Here is a 16,696-nt window from a genome sequence, read left to right as displayed (position 1 = left end):
GGGGGGACAGAGGATCCAAAACAGGCTCTGAACTGAGAGCAGCAAGCCTGATATGGGGCTCAAACTCACAATCCTTGAGATCATGACCTGAGCATAAGTCAAAAACTCAACTGACTGAGCTATCCAGGTGCCCCTGAGAAGTGAATGTTTAAGTAAAAGTGAATAAGAAAATTTCAATTTTATCTCTTCCAAATGCTAGTAAAATAATTTTTTCAGTGGCCATGCTCTTCTCTTTATTGCATGTTCTTTCATTATTAAGAACATAAATCTTGGAGGGGGGGATATTTTCACAAATATCCTATCTACCTAAGAGAAAAAAAGGACAGTGTTCCTTAAAAAAAATTATGAGGACTATTTCTTTATATAAAACTTGTCCTGAAATGATGGCTCTTTCAGCCATAACATTGGTAAATTTGGATCATATACTTTAACACTTCCAACATCTAATAGCAGCAAAACGGACAATAGGAACATCCTCCATCTCTAGGTCCACAAAGTTAGGGATTCCAAGCACCATTATTCATAAGTGTTCTGTTTTAAAACGTACTCTATGTTTAGGTAAGTATTAAAAAAATATTTCTAAAGTAAAGATAAATGTATTTTAATGAAAGATTTCTCTGATTCTGCAGCATACCAATGTGTTGTGTGATGCTGCAAGAGAGACAAACCATATGCTGTTTTCCTCAAATACACTTGACCCCAGAAATCTGTTTTGGGACAGTTGAAGAAGGAGGAGGATAATTTACATCTATTAACAACTGGAGAAAACAGTAATGTTTAATGGAAACCTAGTTTGGGTAAAATAATCCTGGGAGAGGGACTGAAAGATGTGGATGTCTCTTCTAGAAAAGACAGTGGGCTCCAACCCTGGCACAAAGTCCATAAAATGAAATAAAAATCAACCCCATGAGGTAAATGCTTGTGTACCAAGTTGTATTTTCATATGTTGAAAGAAATTAGCCTAATTCTGGCTTGGTTCTTTGGAATCTGGAAATGATCAACAACATAAATAATTAAAGTAGCTGAAATGAGGGTGGAACAGCCCATATTTCAGCTGCAGAGTATCAAGAGCAGACGCTACTGAGGACCATTATCATTGCTGAACAAGATGAGTGCAATACAAGTTCTGCTGAAAATCTCAAGTCATGCTGAGGGCCATGGTAAAGACCAGGGATTTTGCCAAAGCTGGACTAGGAAGCAGCATGCGTGGACTTCATCCTCAGGACAAGGAGGTCCTAGATGAAAATTCTCCAACAAATCCCCTTAGCTGAGACCAAAATATAAGCTCTAGTGCACATGACCTACTATGGGATGAGGCATGACAGTGGATCCCATGTTTATCACTAAACTGAGTCTGGATATATCAACTCTGTAAGAACTGGGAGATGCTCACTGTGGCCCCTATGGAAACTCTAGCATCATGACATTGCTAATTACCTAGAGTGTGATGGCCAATCCATTACCTAATCCGATTCTAAACAAGTGCTTATGCAAGGAGCAGTGGCTCCAAGTTTGTTGTGGGGAGATCTTTCCACAGTTCTAACTGGGGGCTCAAGAAAATAGATGCTGACTTCCCAGAATAGAAGTTATTGGTTATTGAGTAACTGACAGTGGACACTAAACTTATATATGAATTCTTTAAATCAGGGGGGAAATGAAAAGTTGAATACACTTTAATTAGCTAATTTGTCCCAACTCATTTTTTGCAATGTTAAAAAAACGTATCTCCTTTAAATTTATGTTCACTCTCTGATTATTTTTTCACATCAGTCTACAACTAGATATGTCATGAAGAAAAGGCTATCTTTTCCATCATATACAAACATATTAGAACACAAAGTCTGACATATTGATGAATATAAAAGCACAATGACCTAACAGTATAATAATCAGTGAAAAGAGGGTAATATCATCTAAGTCCAGATAATTAGCCCTTCACTAATCTGTGCACACTCTGTGAACCAGAGTGTAACAATCATGCTAAGTCTCATTATATGATTTTTTCCTACAAATTTCAAGCCCTTCAGATATTTTTTTAGCAACTTAACAAATTAAATAGAAAATGTTCTTATTTTGATGGAGCATCTAGAGCAGAGAGAGAGTGACTAACCTCAGTTATATACTAGTCAGTAATCAAAAAGTTTATGGCTGGGGAACCTGGGTGGCTCAGTTGGTTAAGTGTCCATCTTTGGCTTAGGTCATAATCTCATGGTTCATGAGTTCAAGCCCTGCATTGGTCTCTGTACTGACAGCTCAGAGCCTGGAGCCTGCTTCATATGCTGTGTCTCCTTCTCTATCTGCACTTCACCCACTATCTCTCTCTCTCAAATATAAAATAAAATAAAGTAAAAAGTAATAAAAAGAAGTAATGGCTGGCAGAACTTGGGTAGCTGTTCACCAAACACTTCCCTTTTTCCTCTTGGCTATGCATCCCAGACTCCTTTGCTGTGAGTTCAGCCATGAGACAGAGTCTTACAGAATGTAATGTGGGCAGAAATAATGCACACCACTTACAGACTTAGCCTAAAACACCCTTGTAAAATCCGCCATTTACATTCCCCATCAACCTGCTAATAAATGTAAAGGGTCCCTAGAGTAGGGAAAGCACAAAGAGCAACAAGCACAGTATTATTTGTTTTAAGTTATTGAAATCTGAGGACCTTTCATAACATTATAAGTTTTCATAAGTTAGACTACCCTGATAACATAGGAAAATATTTATGATGTTTTAAACCAAAATGTATGTTTCAAATCACAGCATCTCATTAGCAGCTAATAATTCAAGCTCACTCTTAACTTGCCTAATTTTAACATTGTCTTTTCAGACTGAAAAGGAACACCATCCCTCTGCTGTTGATCTTTCAATACCTGTTGATGTTGTCATAGGACAAACTAGAATCCTAGAAATCACTGAAAGCCTACAGTAAAGCCTTATAAAGTACAGTAAAGTAAAGCCTTGCACTCTGCCGTCCAATTCTTAATTTGGGGGATACTGAAAGTTTTCAAATGCAAAACTAACACGCAAAAGACCCAGTAACAACAACTTAGGGAAGCACATGTTTTTTCTTTCCCATTCTGGTTTATGGAGTAATATTTAATGTTGTTTTCATTACTTTTTTTGTGTAAATATGGTTTTAGAGCTGTTTTACTTTTAAAATATGACTTTATTTAAATGTATAGAGACAAGAGATATCAAAATACCAATAAATGCATATTATTCAAAAATTGTAAGTTAACTTGACCCCACACCTATTAGAATGATTATTATCAAAGGCAAAAAATATCAAGTATTGCCAAGAACACAGAGAAAGTGGAACCCATTGTGCACTGCTGATGGGAATATCAATCAGTGCAGCCACTAAGAAAAAAGTATGGAGGATTCTCAGAAAATTAAAAATAGAACTACCATATGATCCAGCAATTCCGCTTCTTGGTATTTATCCAAAGGAAATGAAAACACTAACTTAAAAAGATACATTTATCCCATGTTCACTGCTGTATTATTTATAATAGCCAAGACATGGAAGCAACCTAAGTGTTCACAGACAGAAGAATGCATAAAGAATTTGAAAAGAAAATGTATATATACACAATGGAATCTTTTTTAGCCATAAAAAAGGCAATCTTGCATTTGCAAAAACAATGATGGACCTTGAGGGCATTATGCTAAGTAAAGTAAGTCTGTCAGAGAAAGATAATTATCTCATCATCTCACTTACATGTGAGACCTTAAAACAAATAAAAACCCTAAATCATAGATACAGAGAACAGACTAGTGGTTGCTAGAGGCAAGGAGTGAGGAGTGGACAAAATAGGTGAAGGTGGTCAGAAGGTACAAACTTCCAGTTACAAAATAAATGCCATGGAGATACTATGTACAGCCTGATGACTATAGTTAATAATACTGTTTGAAAGTTGCTGAGAGTATACCTTACAAGTTCTCATCTCAAGAAAAAAATGCAAAGTTAAATTGTCTCCAAAATGAAGGGATTCAACTGCACTTCTACTTTGTTGAGGTATGACTGCTATATGATACACCGGCCTCTATTTTGTGCTCTTGTTGAACATTTTTCTTTTGTCTTTATGTTGATTTTCATTGAGGCAGTGCTGCTTTGGTTTAAAATCATAAGGTCAAAATTCAATTTGGCAACACTGAGTTGTGGTGTCGTCTATATAGGATCCATATCTTAGCATAAGCTATAATAGAGTTAAGGATTTGTTCAAAAGCATTGCTACAGATTTAAAAAAAAAAAAGATTGTAATTATTTTCTGTTGGGGCATGTGAGATTGTCTACCACACCCGAATCATTTACTCCTAACTGCTACATGAGTGGTCCTAAGACTCTTAATAAAGAAAATAGTAATTTGTTGCTCAGGAATAATTATCAGCCTCCTATGGGGATGCAAATTTGAGACACAAGCTCATTTGTGGCATATTTCTAACACCATTTCAGTGTGGATGTCCTTCGAGCATACTGTTTTCCGAACCCACAGAATTACAGTGAATCTTTGATACAGCAGAGATATCTGTCTCCTGGAAACAGATCTTGAGAATTAGCGAGACATAATTTGCGGAAGAAAGTTTAAGTGAGTAAGTCACAAAAAGTGTTCAAAAACATTTTTGTGCCTGGTTGTCAGGACTTCTATTTTATCCCAGTGTGACAAAAATTACATTTTTCCATGTTTGAAAACCTTATCTCATTTTAAAATATTTTCATTTATATTCTCAAAACTGGCTAGTGCTCCTTTAAAAACAAAAGCTGATGTGAGAGAAAACACAAAGCTTGCTAGATACAGCAAGAAGGTAACCTAGCAGAGAAATAAGGCACAATACTGTGTTCATTTTGGTCATGTGTTGAGAAAGAAAGGAGGCAATGTGGAAGCAATGAAGAAGGAGGGGGAGTAATGGGTAAAATAGATGTTTGGTATAAGCAGGATTGCTAAGAATAGAAACTCTTGATGTAGAAGCTGAGCTAAATTCTTAGGACTCCTTCTGCCACTGACAGGCAAAGTCATTGGGTCATGGAGGTTGTGTGCTCCACTAAAGCATCTGCTAAGGTGTGAAGAATCCAATTTCACCTGCATTCGACTCACCTGGCAAAGCACTCTGGCATAAGTTTACATTCCCAGGGAGGAAGCTGGAAGTTGTGCCTTTCACACACACATACACACATGCAGAGTTCTGCTATAGACAAGCCATATTTATGCGGGGACCCATCTGTCCTCCAAGGAGAACCACTTTTAACTTACACAAATTTTTATTGAGGCCAACAGACACCTTAGTTGAGTGACCCCGAATTCCTTCTGATGCTAAAATTCTAGCATTAGCCTGAGCTCCATGTAGGTGGGACTGGCTCTGTAGCAACAATGTGAAAGGCACAGAAATTAGTCATTAGACATGGAATCTGGTTCCCACCCCATCATCACAATCACAATGGCCCTCAGCCTTCTCATCAACAACACAGAGAAGTTGCCTTTTACCTACCAAGACAGGTCAGTATAAGAGATAAAATAAAATAATTACATCATAAGCTGTGAAGTACTATGGACTTTAATATATAGATGAAATGGGAGAGGTAAACTTGGAAGAGTAAAGACAACCTTTACCTGGATACTGTTTAGGAAACAGCAGAATAAGATTTTTTTTTCTAGTAAAAAGATAAAAATCTGGAGCTAAGTAAACACCATTAATGCCACACATTCCCCAAACTTCAAAGGTTCAAAACCAGAAGGTAATTTATGAATAGGCTTGAAGCAATGAGTCTTGAAAAGAGTCAGGCCAGGTGAGATTGTTCCCTTCTTATGCTTGTAAGGTCTCATCATATATATCCTGACCTTAATGAGCTCTTGAGAAAAACAACAAAAACAACAGAGAAGAACTTAAAAGGCGTGGGAGAATTTCTGATACTCTCACTGAACACAGATTTCATTGTGAGCATAAGTAGAAAGATGTAAATTGTTTTCAATTCCAGTGTACTTGTCTTAGTATAAACACCTCACCAGGAGTAAAGATTTAAAGATGCATAAAAGGCAGCTACTTATCTGATGCTCAAAAACAAAACAAAACAAAACAAAACAAAAAAGAGTGTTCTTCAAAAGTTAGGGTCAAAAAATGTTTCTGTTGCATTCTGTGCTGCAATATGTGAGGGAAATGAAGAATATTCCAGAGTAGTATTTATTATTTGAATTGCACTCTTCCCATTTTACAATTTAAATCACATAGAAAATTCTATTTCACTCACTTACATTAAATAATTCTAAAAACTATTGAAATGAGTTCCTAATTACTCTCCCCTGGCTCTAACCTTGGCCCTTTTCAACTGACCCTTGAAGAGCTACCAAAGCGATCTTTCTAAAATGAAAATCAGATCATCTGTCTCCCTTGATTAAAATCTTCCCCAATAAAGTTTTATTACCAAGATTAAATGCCAAGTTATTTAGTTTGGCATAAAAGGTTCCCCTTGATTTGACCCCTAACTGTTCATTTTCATCTCTCTACACCAAGTCCAAGCTAACATTTAATGCCTTAGCCAAACTGAACAGCTTATAGTTTGTTCTAGACAACAATTATTTACACATACTCTTCTCTATGCCTATAATACTTTCCCACCCTTTTTGTGTGCAAAACTGTTCCTCATCTTTCAAAGGTCAGCTCAGTAGAACCTTGCTTAAGAAGTCCTCCATGAGGCAACACAATTTAAAATTTTTCTTAACTATGCTTCATTTATACCTTCGCATGCTTGTAATCTAGCATTTTTTTAAAAAAAGAATTTTAATGTTTATTTTTGACAGAGAGAGAAGGAGACACAGAATCCAAAGCAGGCTCCAGGCTCTGAGATGTCAGCACAGAGCTTGACACGAGGCTCGAACTCAGACCAGGAGATCATGACCTGAGCCGAAGTCAGACGCTCAACCGACTCAGCCACCCAGGCGCCCCTGTAGTTTAGCATTTTTTAGCCCTAAACTAATAGCACTTACTAGACCGAGACTTTCTCAGAAGTGAGCGCTGTAACTTTACTTTTCCAGTGCCTGTTACTTGATTCATAGACGGTAGTCCATAAATCGTTTATAAGTGAATCAATAAAGTGCCACTGCATCAGCATCTCACTTTGCATTCCAGTGCCAACTAAATCCCTTTACCATTTTACTCTCCCGTAAGGTCAGAATACCTATGCTTGTTCTCACTCTTGATTCAAGATCCTCCATAATATCTTCCCCAAACCTAATCACTGTCAGGCAGATTTACTGATTCCCTAGAACGGCTTCCATTATTATCAGATGTTCTGTATGTGTTATCTTTGGCTACAAAGACAACTTTGGTAACAAAGTTTATAGTCTAAATGGCTCACCACAACACATTTTATCCCTCTCTCACATTAAATGAGAGCTGCAGATTGACTACAGGACCAAAACAGATAGGAAATAGATCTGCTACATCTTCTAATTACAGGATTTAGGCAGAAGAGTAGCCCCTATCTGGTACACACTGTTTTCTCAGGAAAGAGGCAAGAAAAAGAGACAACATAAACTACAAAATCACATTCAAAGTTTCTACTTAAATCCACTCACAGTCCATTGCAAACTGACTCATCTGTCCTAGTCTGACAACAGGGCAGGGAATATCCTCTACTCTACCTACAAGAAGGCATGGCAAGAGCAAAGATGGAGAATACTTTTACATGAATGAGAACAGACAACCGGTCACAATAAAACAGTCTACTACAGAATCCTTGTAACATTCCATATCCTTCCACTGACATTGGACCATACCATAACATATGGCAATCCAACCAAATTTACCAATTTCTTGGGCCCCAAACCTCTAACTTGACCCACAAATGAATAGATTGAATATGACCAGTGATAGAAGACAAAGTCTAAGGCACATCTTTATGTTGAATTTTTGGCAGATATGGCATCCAACCTAAGGGAAAAGATAGCTCTTCAAATTCAAGTTTATAAATTCTCAAAGACGAGAGATTTTTTATATTTCTTTTCAAGTATTTGACCTCAATTATGGTCAAGAAAGATAATAATCACTATCAAGTGGTCCCTTTTTCAAAGTACATACTGAACAGTAGCTTCAATTTTTAAAATCTGTGTCTTTGTATAACTGGAACAAGTAAAATGGTCTCAAATGCATTTGTTGTGCACTGAGAGTTCAGAGTGCTGAGTGTCTTTGCCTTTGCAAAAGGGAGAGGGGGTACCAATAAGACACACATCTCTAAAACTTGCTTTCCTCATCAAGGAGAAATATACTGTAATTTCAGCATCTTTTTATTTAGCTGTAAAATCCTTTATTCCTATGTAAATTTTATCCACATCGACAAAATCTAATTAAAAATTACTATGAATCAAACTTTTTTAAAGCAGAGAACTCCTTCCACTCACTAAATTATACCTTTTAATCGCTTATCTACAATGAACCAACAAATGGGGAAGATATGGGCCATCTAACCCTAAGTGGCAAGAGTTATCACATCCAATGGCAAATCCTTAGAGGCTACAAAATGTATAATTTTTATTAGACATGTCAACTCATTGGTATATAAACCTGAAAGTATCCTTCTTTCCTACATAACATAGCTAAGTTGGCAAACCCTTCTATGCCACTAGATGGATGGCTCTCTTGATAATATTCCAGGCCATTTCTGTTAAGGTTCAGACACTTTCAGTTAAGAAAACAGCAGAAGTTCAGTTATCTATTCTTAGAATTTAAAATATTTTTGATTAAATATTTATATACTCTGACGTAGACTGGACTTGTTACCCTATTGGTTTGGTGCAAAGGTGTGTTGGGCTCACTCCTTTGTCTCCCCCATCCATCTTAACTGGCCTTAGTCCCTGGTGTCAGGGTGGGCTAGGGATAAGAGAAAGGAGAGAGGAAATTCATTTATGTGAGTGCCCATGAAGTTTGCTTTCTTTTTTATGTTGACATCACCATTGATCTTGATTCAGCAACAATCACAGCAATTACCCTAATCGAGTCTCCATGTCTTCAAATTCAAGGTAAATCATAATACCCACAACCTCCCCCCTCTCCTACAGAGGCACATCAGCCTCACAAAGCATGGCATGTGCACTTTCCTGTTCTGGTGCTGTGTGTCCCAGGAATCCCATTGCTGCAGTCCTATTTAACATCTGTGACCCTAACATACTAAAATTCATCCTTTATTGCCCTTAGGACCAGAAATTCAAGGGGAGGTCTGGGTACTGTCGCCACCAGGCCCACTGTCACATATACTACTCTGGTATCTTTCCCAGTGATTTTTCTCTAGTTCAGGGTATGAGTCATGTGGATGTATTCAATATTCAAGCATATTTTCAGCAGAAGAGAGTTCGGTCTCTGTATCTTGAATATAAACATGAATTTTATGAACAGTTCTTTTTCTACCCCATTTCCTTGATTTCAGAGAAGAGAATCAATAGCATACCTTCTCGTCTTTTCCAAAAAGAAAGAAAAAGGGATGGCTGCTGATATCCTCAAAATGTATGCTCCACAAAAGTGATCTGTTCTCTCTCTCGATACTACCTCTATGTTTTCCATGTTAAGAAAAGGAAAAGGGTTATTTTGACTTATTTACAACTAGGATATCACCAACCTCAAAAACTGGGCCTTCTTTAAAACATCCTTTGGAGAATTTACTAACTGCTTTCATAAGGCAATTCTGCTATAATTCTTAAACAATTTGGTAACTTAAGTGAATGGAGAAGCTCCCTACCAGTGACTTCTGTCATATTTTTAGGTGACACCTAAAGAAGAGGCATTCAACAAATGATCAAATGTGAATGTAAATACACGCAACGTACACTATTCTCTTTTGGCAAGGGGGCTACTTTTCCACCTTACAAGTCCTCTTGTGATTTGACTTTAAAATCAGCATCAGGTTTATTAATAACATGACTTCAGTGCAGTGGTTGCACTTTTAGAGAAAAGAAATGATGTCACTGAAATAGCGATAATTTACCGTTTCTTGGATATTCTCATCAATTGTGTTACAGACATACCAGAGAATCACATGAAGAGGAAAATAATTAGTACCTAGAAATGTAATTTTGACAGAATATGAGCCATGTCTCTATTGAACAGTAGTGACATAAAGCATGTGTCAGTATTATAGGCCTGTTTCCAATTAGGAAACTGATGCATGGAGAGCCATTCATCACTACCATGATTTGCACTAAGGAATTAAGTGCCTAGAGGGCATGGTTTTAGAGAAGCTCAGAATGGGGCATAACAACAGATTTATAGTCACTATTTTAACATTTAAATCAATGCTTGATTACTAAAAGCTTTATAGGAAGTACTTATAGAATATTCAAAAAAGCATTTAGGAATTGATAGCAAAAAATTACATGCATATTTTCAAGCCATAAACAATATTCTGATCACCAATTTTAAGTGAGAACATGTCCTTGCATAATATACAGTAGTATATCCTAAAAATATTTTATAAGCAGTAAGTTATTTTATTTTCTAATTTCCTCTGAAACTAAATGCTAATTGTTTCTCTGAATCACAGCTCTTAAGAGCAGGCCTAGAAACCACTGTCAGTATGTTTATTGCTCTGTGATCTCTTAAGAAAAATGAGTATACCCAGAATATACACATTTGGAAGTACTTTTGTTAGAGCTAAATAGAGTTCAGCAATAAAACAAATAAGTAAATCTACCAAACGAGACAACAATGCCTGGAGTGTGCCCAGGATGATTTTCATCCACTCAGCATCAAACTCTCCCAAATGCTAACCCTCAAAACTTCACAGTAGGTCATGCAGAAAAGTCAATGCATCACACATGGACTGTGTGTTAGAGTTTTCTCAGAGTCTGAGATCATGGACATTCATGCAAATTTTACATAATTCTTAGGAATACATTGAAAATATATAGACTCTTTGTTCAGTCTTCCATATAGGAAAATTTGATTAGCATTTTCAGCCATGGTTTTAATATGATCCTCTTTAAAAAAAATTTCATTGAGAGTTACTTTCTATTCTATTTTAGTTCTATTTAGTTCTACTCTATTTTAGTTCTGTCAATTTTTGATTTATAGGCTTAGCAGTTCTGTTATTAGTTAATTTAGAGTTGCTATGTCTTCCTAATAAAGTGTCCCTTATATCATTAGGAAATGTCACACTTTACCACATGTAATACCCCTTGTCTTAAAATCTGCTTCTAGTAGCAATAGAGTTTTTTTGTTTGTTTGTTTTAGCTTACCCAGACCTATGTTTTACATGATATACATTTTACCTGCTCTTAAATTTAATCTATGTCTTTATATTTAAAGAGCATCTCTTGTAGACAACATATTTGGGGCTTGTTTTACATCCAGTCTGACAATTGCTGCCTTTAAATATATATACTGATGTGATTGGGTTTATATCTACCATCTTACCGTACATTCTCCATTTCTTCCTGTCTACTATCATCTTCTTTTGGGGGACAATATAATATCTTTTTGTATTACATTAATTCCCTTATCAAAGTTTATAACAAGCCTTCATTTCATTAATCCATATTTCATACTTCTCATTTCTCATTTTAAACCTGGCATCTCAAAATGCAATAACCCTAAAAGAGGATAATTCCAATTACCTGCATTTGTCTCAAACACTATTTTGTCTCTATATGTTATAAAACCCAAGTTAAAGTGTTATTATTTTGGCTTTAAGTAATCACTTGACTGTTAAGCAAATTATGAGAATAAAAAAATATTTGGTGTATTTACCTACATATGAAAGATCTTTATTATTGCCTATACATCTTACTTTCTTTTTTTTTTTTTTTTTTTAATTTTTTTTCAACGTTTATTTATTTTTGGGACAGAGAGAGACAGAGCATGAACGGGGGAGGGGCAGAGAGAGAGGGAGACACAGAATCGGAAACAGGCTCCAGGCTCTGAGCCATCAGCCCAGAGCCTGACGCGGGGCTCGAACTCACGGACCGCGAGATCGTGACCTGGCTGAAGTCGGACGCTTAACGGACTGCGCCACCCAGGCGCCCCTATACATCTTACTTTCTATACAGTATTATTTACTTTAAGTCTGAAAAATAGTCTTCAAAATTTCAAATACTGAATTTTCTTAGTTTCCATTTATCTGCAAATAACTTGATTGTAATTTTTTTTTAAGTTAGTCATTATTTATATAGTTCTTCTTAAGTGTAAGAGTCTCCGTATTTCTGGATCAACCATCCAAAGCACTTTAGAATTTTAAATATTCTGTCTTTAATTTCCTCATAAAAAATAGATGGGCCACATACAAAGAAAAAGAGCTTACTGATGTAAATCTCATCCTACAATCTTTTCTAGTAAAGACATCAATAATTGGAAAAAATTATGAGAGTCTCTGAAAAAGCAGTTAAGTAAGTCCTTTAAATTAGACATGTGAGAGACAACCTGTTTTTTTAACGCACGTATTATTTATATAAGAAAGCTTACTGGGCTACGTCAACAATAAAAGAGATACAGTAGCTTTTTTTTTTTTATATTTGAGATTTTGAGTTGTTTTGGGTTGTTTCTTTAGGAAACATAGGAACAGGATTCCTATTTCCTCATCTATAAAATTATTAAGTAAGGTCAACAGAATTTTTTTAATGTAATGTGTGGTGGGTACATCAATTTCAGGGAAAAAAAAGCACTCATGGATTTTCTGGGGCTTTTGACTTGCTATGGAGAGCACAAGTAATTGCATTGGATCTGGTATATTTCAAATATAAGGTGTTTTCCTACATGATGTTCTTGTGTATGAAATGGTCTGAAAGAACAAATAAAGAAAAAAGACCTTCAATAGTATTTTTAGATATTTCAAGATAAAAGTGTAAGTTTTCCTTCTTGTTGACTGCAACCAGGCTATATCTAAGTAATTACCTGCATACAAGAGGAAATGGCAGTGGTAAATAAGAATTATGACACAGGAAGTTTTTGTTATAGTGTATTTTCATGTTTTAATTATCATTTTCAAGATTTTAAATGAAATGAAAGTAGACAGAATAGTCATATGCAAATCACCAATTGCAAAGCATGGGTAAACCATATCATCTTTGTCTTTGTTGCTCCTCTAACTCCATGGCATTTGGAAGAGAACTCAATGTAGCATGTATTAAAAAACCATTAGAAAATAACTAAACCAAATAGAACTATATATGCTGCTTTCATAAAGTTACCATTGCCTCAAGTATTTTGGGAACTTGACAGATATATCTGAATTCTATTATTATCAACCTCAGTTTTTACTTCTCTTTTTAAAAAAAGCAGTATATCCACCCACGGGTCACCTATATAATTCTTTTCTCCCTTTTACAACTGATTTTTCAATACCTTAAGCCCATGTCATTTCATTTCTGTATTTTTAACACTAAACATGGTGTTTAGATCACAAGTTTTGGATAAATTATTGAACATGAATGCCTATCTTTCCTCAATCTATTCTTCCTAAGGTCCTGACAAAATACTATTGCTTAAAATGATGTGGTTTGGACTGTAGATCTTGAATAAATTAGAAAGTTTTTTACTGATGATAACTTATTAATTTATTTTTGATTTTTAAATTTTTAAAATGTTGTTAAGTTTATTTACTTATTTAGAGTGATAGAGAGAGCACCAGCAGGGGAGGGGTAGAGAGAGAAGTGAAAGAGAGAATCCCACATGGGTTCCACACTGTCAGCACAGAGCCCAATGTGGGGTTTGACCTCACAAACTGTGAGATCACAACCAGAGCTGAAATCAAGAGGTGGACGCTTAAGTGACTGAGTCACCAAGTGCCCCTAAAATTATTTCAGAAGTAAATTGGTCTGGAAGTATTGTTTATAATTTAGGTAATGGGTCTTCTTATTGGAGCCTATTGTGGAAAAAAGGTATTTATGGTCAATGAGAAAAATCCAACACTACTCAAAGTATTAAATATTGTTAAGACACCTCAGAACAGGGGTGCCTGGGTGGTTCAGCTGGTTAAGTGTCCGACTTCAGCTCAGGTCATGATCTCACAGTTTGTGAGTTCAAGCCCCACATTGGGCTCTACACTGACAGCTCAGAGCCTGCTTCAGATTCTCTGTCTCTCTCTCTCTGCCCCTCTCCTGCTCGTGTTCTCTCTCAAAAATAAACAAACATTAAAATTTAAAAAATGACACCTCAGAATAAACTCAAAGACAGCATTCACCTACTACTATCATTACATACAGAAGGCTTAGTGGAATCTCAGCAGGGAAATACTCTACTTGCTGTAATGCTCCACAGAGGTTTTCTAACTATAAATATTCTTCATGTCACCATATTTATTGACAAAAATTGTCATACAGAAACATATAGTTTGTGTGCATGTTGTTTAGTGAATATTGAATTTTGTTTATGCTACGTTCTAGAGAACAGTTTGCAAATGTCCAAATTTATCAAATTGTACACATCAAGTATGTATATTTATATATCAATTATTATTCAAATGTAACAATTTGTGTATACCTCAAAAATGAAAATACCTCCAATATATATTTCATAAATTATTTTTATAGCACTGTGAACTATAAATAATGACACATTTCACTCAACAAAACTCTAAAATGAGCTCCATAAGTTCAGAAATGTATCTAACAGAGTAATATTATTTTTTCTCTAATATTTTCATATTTACTGTGATGTTTTTGAGTGCACATATACATGCATGCACACATATTTACCTTACATGGTTTTTTTAACTCCATGATAAATTTCCTCAATACCTCTACTTATGAAACTACCCTAGTATTATACAATGAATCAAGTCCCTGTAGCAATGAACAGAGAACTGAAATGGTTAGGCTCATCAACATGGATCAGCATTCTTATGATTTTCTTCCCAGATGCCTGTATATTCCTAAACTCTGTGTCATACCTCCTTTAGGTGGCAGGAAAAAATAAGGGAAATTTCCTTGACAAGTTCCTAGGGAAAGCAGAAGGTAGAAAATTGTGTTTAACATTAAAAAGGAAGAGTTACAATAATGAACAAGTTCCAATGTAAAAATACAGAATCTAGCAAAAGTGTATCTACAACCTCCTAAGACTTGAAAGCTCAGAGAAGCTGTAGGTATCTACAAGGGCTTTAATTTGGAACTTGGGAGTTTTCAGCCCAGGACACAGATTCAGAGATCAGGTCAGGTAAATTCATGAAGATGGATAAGGAAAAGAGAATAAAAAACCAGGTCCCTGCGAAGGAACTTTTGGTGCAAAGAGATCAAAATTAGAACTGCAGTTAGGTCCTATAGAGTAAATTAAATACTCAATAGATATTTGCTGGGTGAATAAATGTATGAGTTTAGTAATCTATTTATTGAATCATAGCAAAAGTTTACAGATGAAAACAATGGTAGTGTATTTACAATTCTGTCGATTTAATGAGTAAGTCTGCTCCTTGTCCATTTTCTGGGGTCATTAATAGGACTGTGTTGAGAGTATGACTGGTGCCAACTCAGTTCTACACATGTGTTCGGTACGTTTCTCCCTCCACAAGATTTTTCTCTCCCCCTACCCCAGGCGCTTTCATGTGGCCTCTGTCTCTGGCAGCATGGCCTGGAGTTTCTTAGAGTACAGCAGCTGTATTTCACTTCACTACAGCACAAACAAGGTGAATGAATATTCAGGGATGTTCTCAAATTGATGTTTAAATTCCAAAGTTTTGGTTTGTACGAGGATTGATAAATTAATACCTAAAAATACACTGCATTTTCGAAAAGACATGCATAAGGCCAGTATATGTCTGTATGATAGGGGTAAGACATATTATTATCTTATTCATTCTGATCCATTAAAAATTTATTGGATATCTGTATTTTTAAGTATTTTTATTGTGACAAAAAATATAGAACATAAAATTTGCTGCTTTAACTATTTTTCAGTGTATAATTCAGTGGCACTAATCATATTCACAATTTTGTGTAACCTTCACTACAATCTATTTCCAAAACTTTTCATCACCCCAGGGAGACATTCGTTATCCAATTAAGCAATACTTCCACATTGCTTCATACTCCCCATCCTTAGTTACCTATAATCTGGTTTCTCTGTAATTTTGCTTATTCCAGATATTTCGTACAAGTGGAATCATACAATCTGTGTCCTTTTGTGTCTGGCTTTTCTCAATATTACACGCTGAGGATTGATCCATGCTGTGGCATTTATCAGCAATTAATTCCTTCCTGTGGGTGAATAAAATTTCACTGTATATGTTTAGCACATTGTGTTTAACCACACTTTTCGGCTATTGTGAATGAGGCTGCACTGAACACTGGCATACATGTTTGGGTCCTTCTTTTTCAATTCCTTTGAGCATATACACCCAGAACTAAGTTTTCTGGGTAATGTGGTAATTCTATGTTTAACTTTTTGAGGTAGAGTGCCTATTTTATATCAAGTACATCCAATAGCATTTCCATTTAAATACATTCATATATGTTTCATATGTTTTGTTTTTTCATTAAAAAAATTGTTTGTGATATACATGTACTCTGCCATAGATGTTTTCTGTTATGCTTTGTTCTTTTATTACTTGTTACCTACTTTATTACCCCACGGAGAATATGTAAACGTATTTCCTTTAATTTGATGATCTTCACCCACACCCCAAACTGGCTGTCATGCTTAAGATCTCATTTCTTTTTATCTCCATCCATCCCCAAGCCTAAGCTGCCTATTATCCTCTGTAACTAGTCACATAGGCTCTTCTAATAG

At 35.7% G+C, this 16,696-nt stretch overlaps 1 long non-coding RNA gene across 1 annotated transcript in view; it reads right to left on the bottom strand.

The window, feature by feature from the left end:
- The window catches only part of LOC147584245 (uncharacterized), a 110,296-nt gene that overhangs the window by 72,657 nt on the left and 20,943 nt on the right, over positions 1 to 16,696 (bottom strand). The gene's annotated exons all lie outside the window — the stretch shown is intronic.

The sequence above is a fragment of the Puma concolor genome, chromosome A1 (assembly GCF_028749965.1).
Source record: "Puma concolor isolate L17-30 chromosome A1, mPumCon1.1.hap2, whole genome shotgun sequence".
NCBI classification, from domain to species: domain Eukaryota; kingdom Metazoa; phylum Chordata; class Mammalia; order Carnivora; family Felidae; genus Puma; species Puma concolor.
The sequence above is the reverse complement of the archived record's forward strand: the minus strand, read 5'-3'. Positions and strand labels throughout refer to the sequence as shown.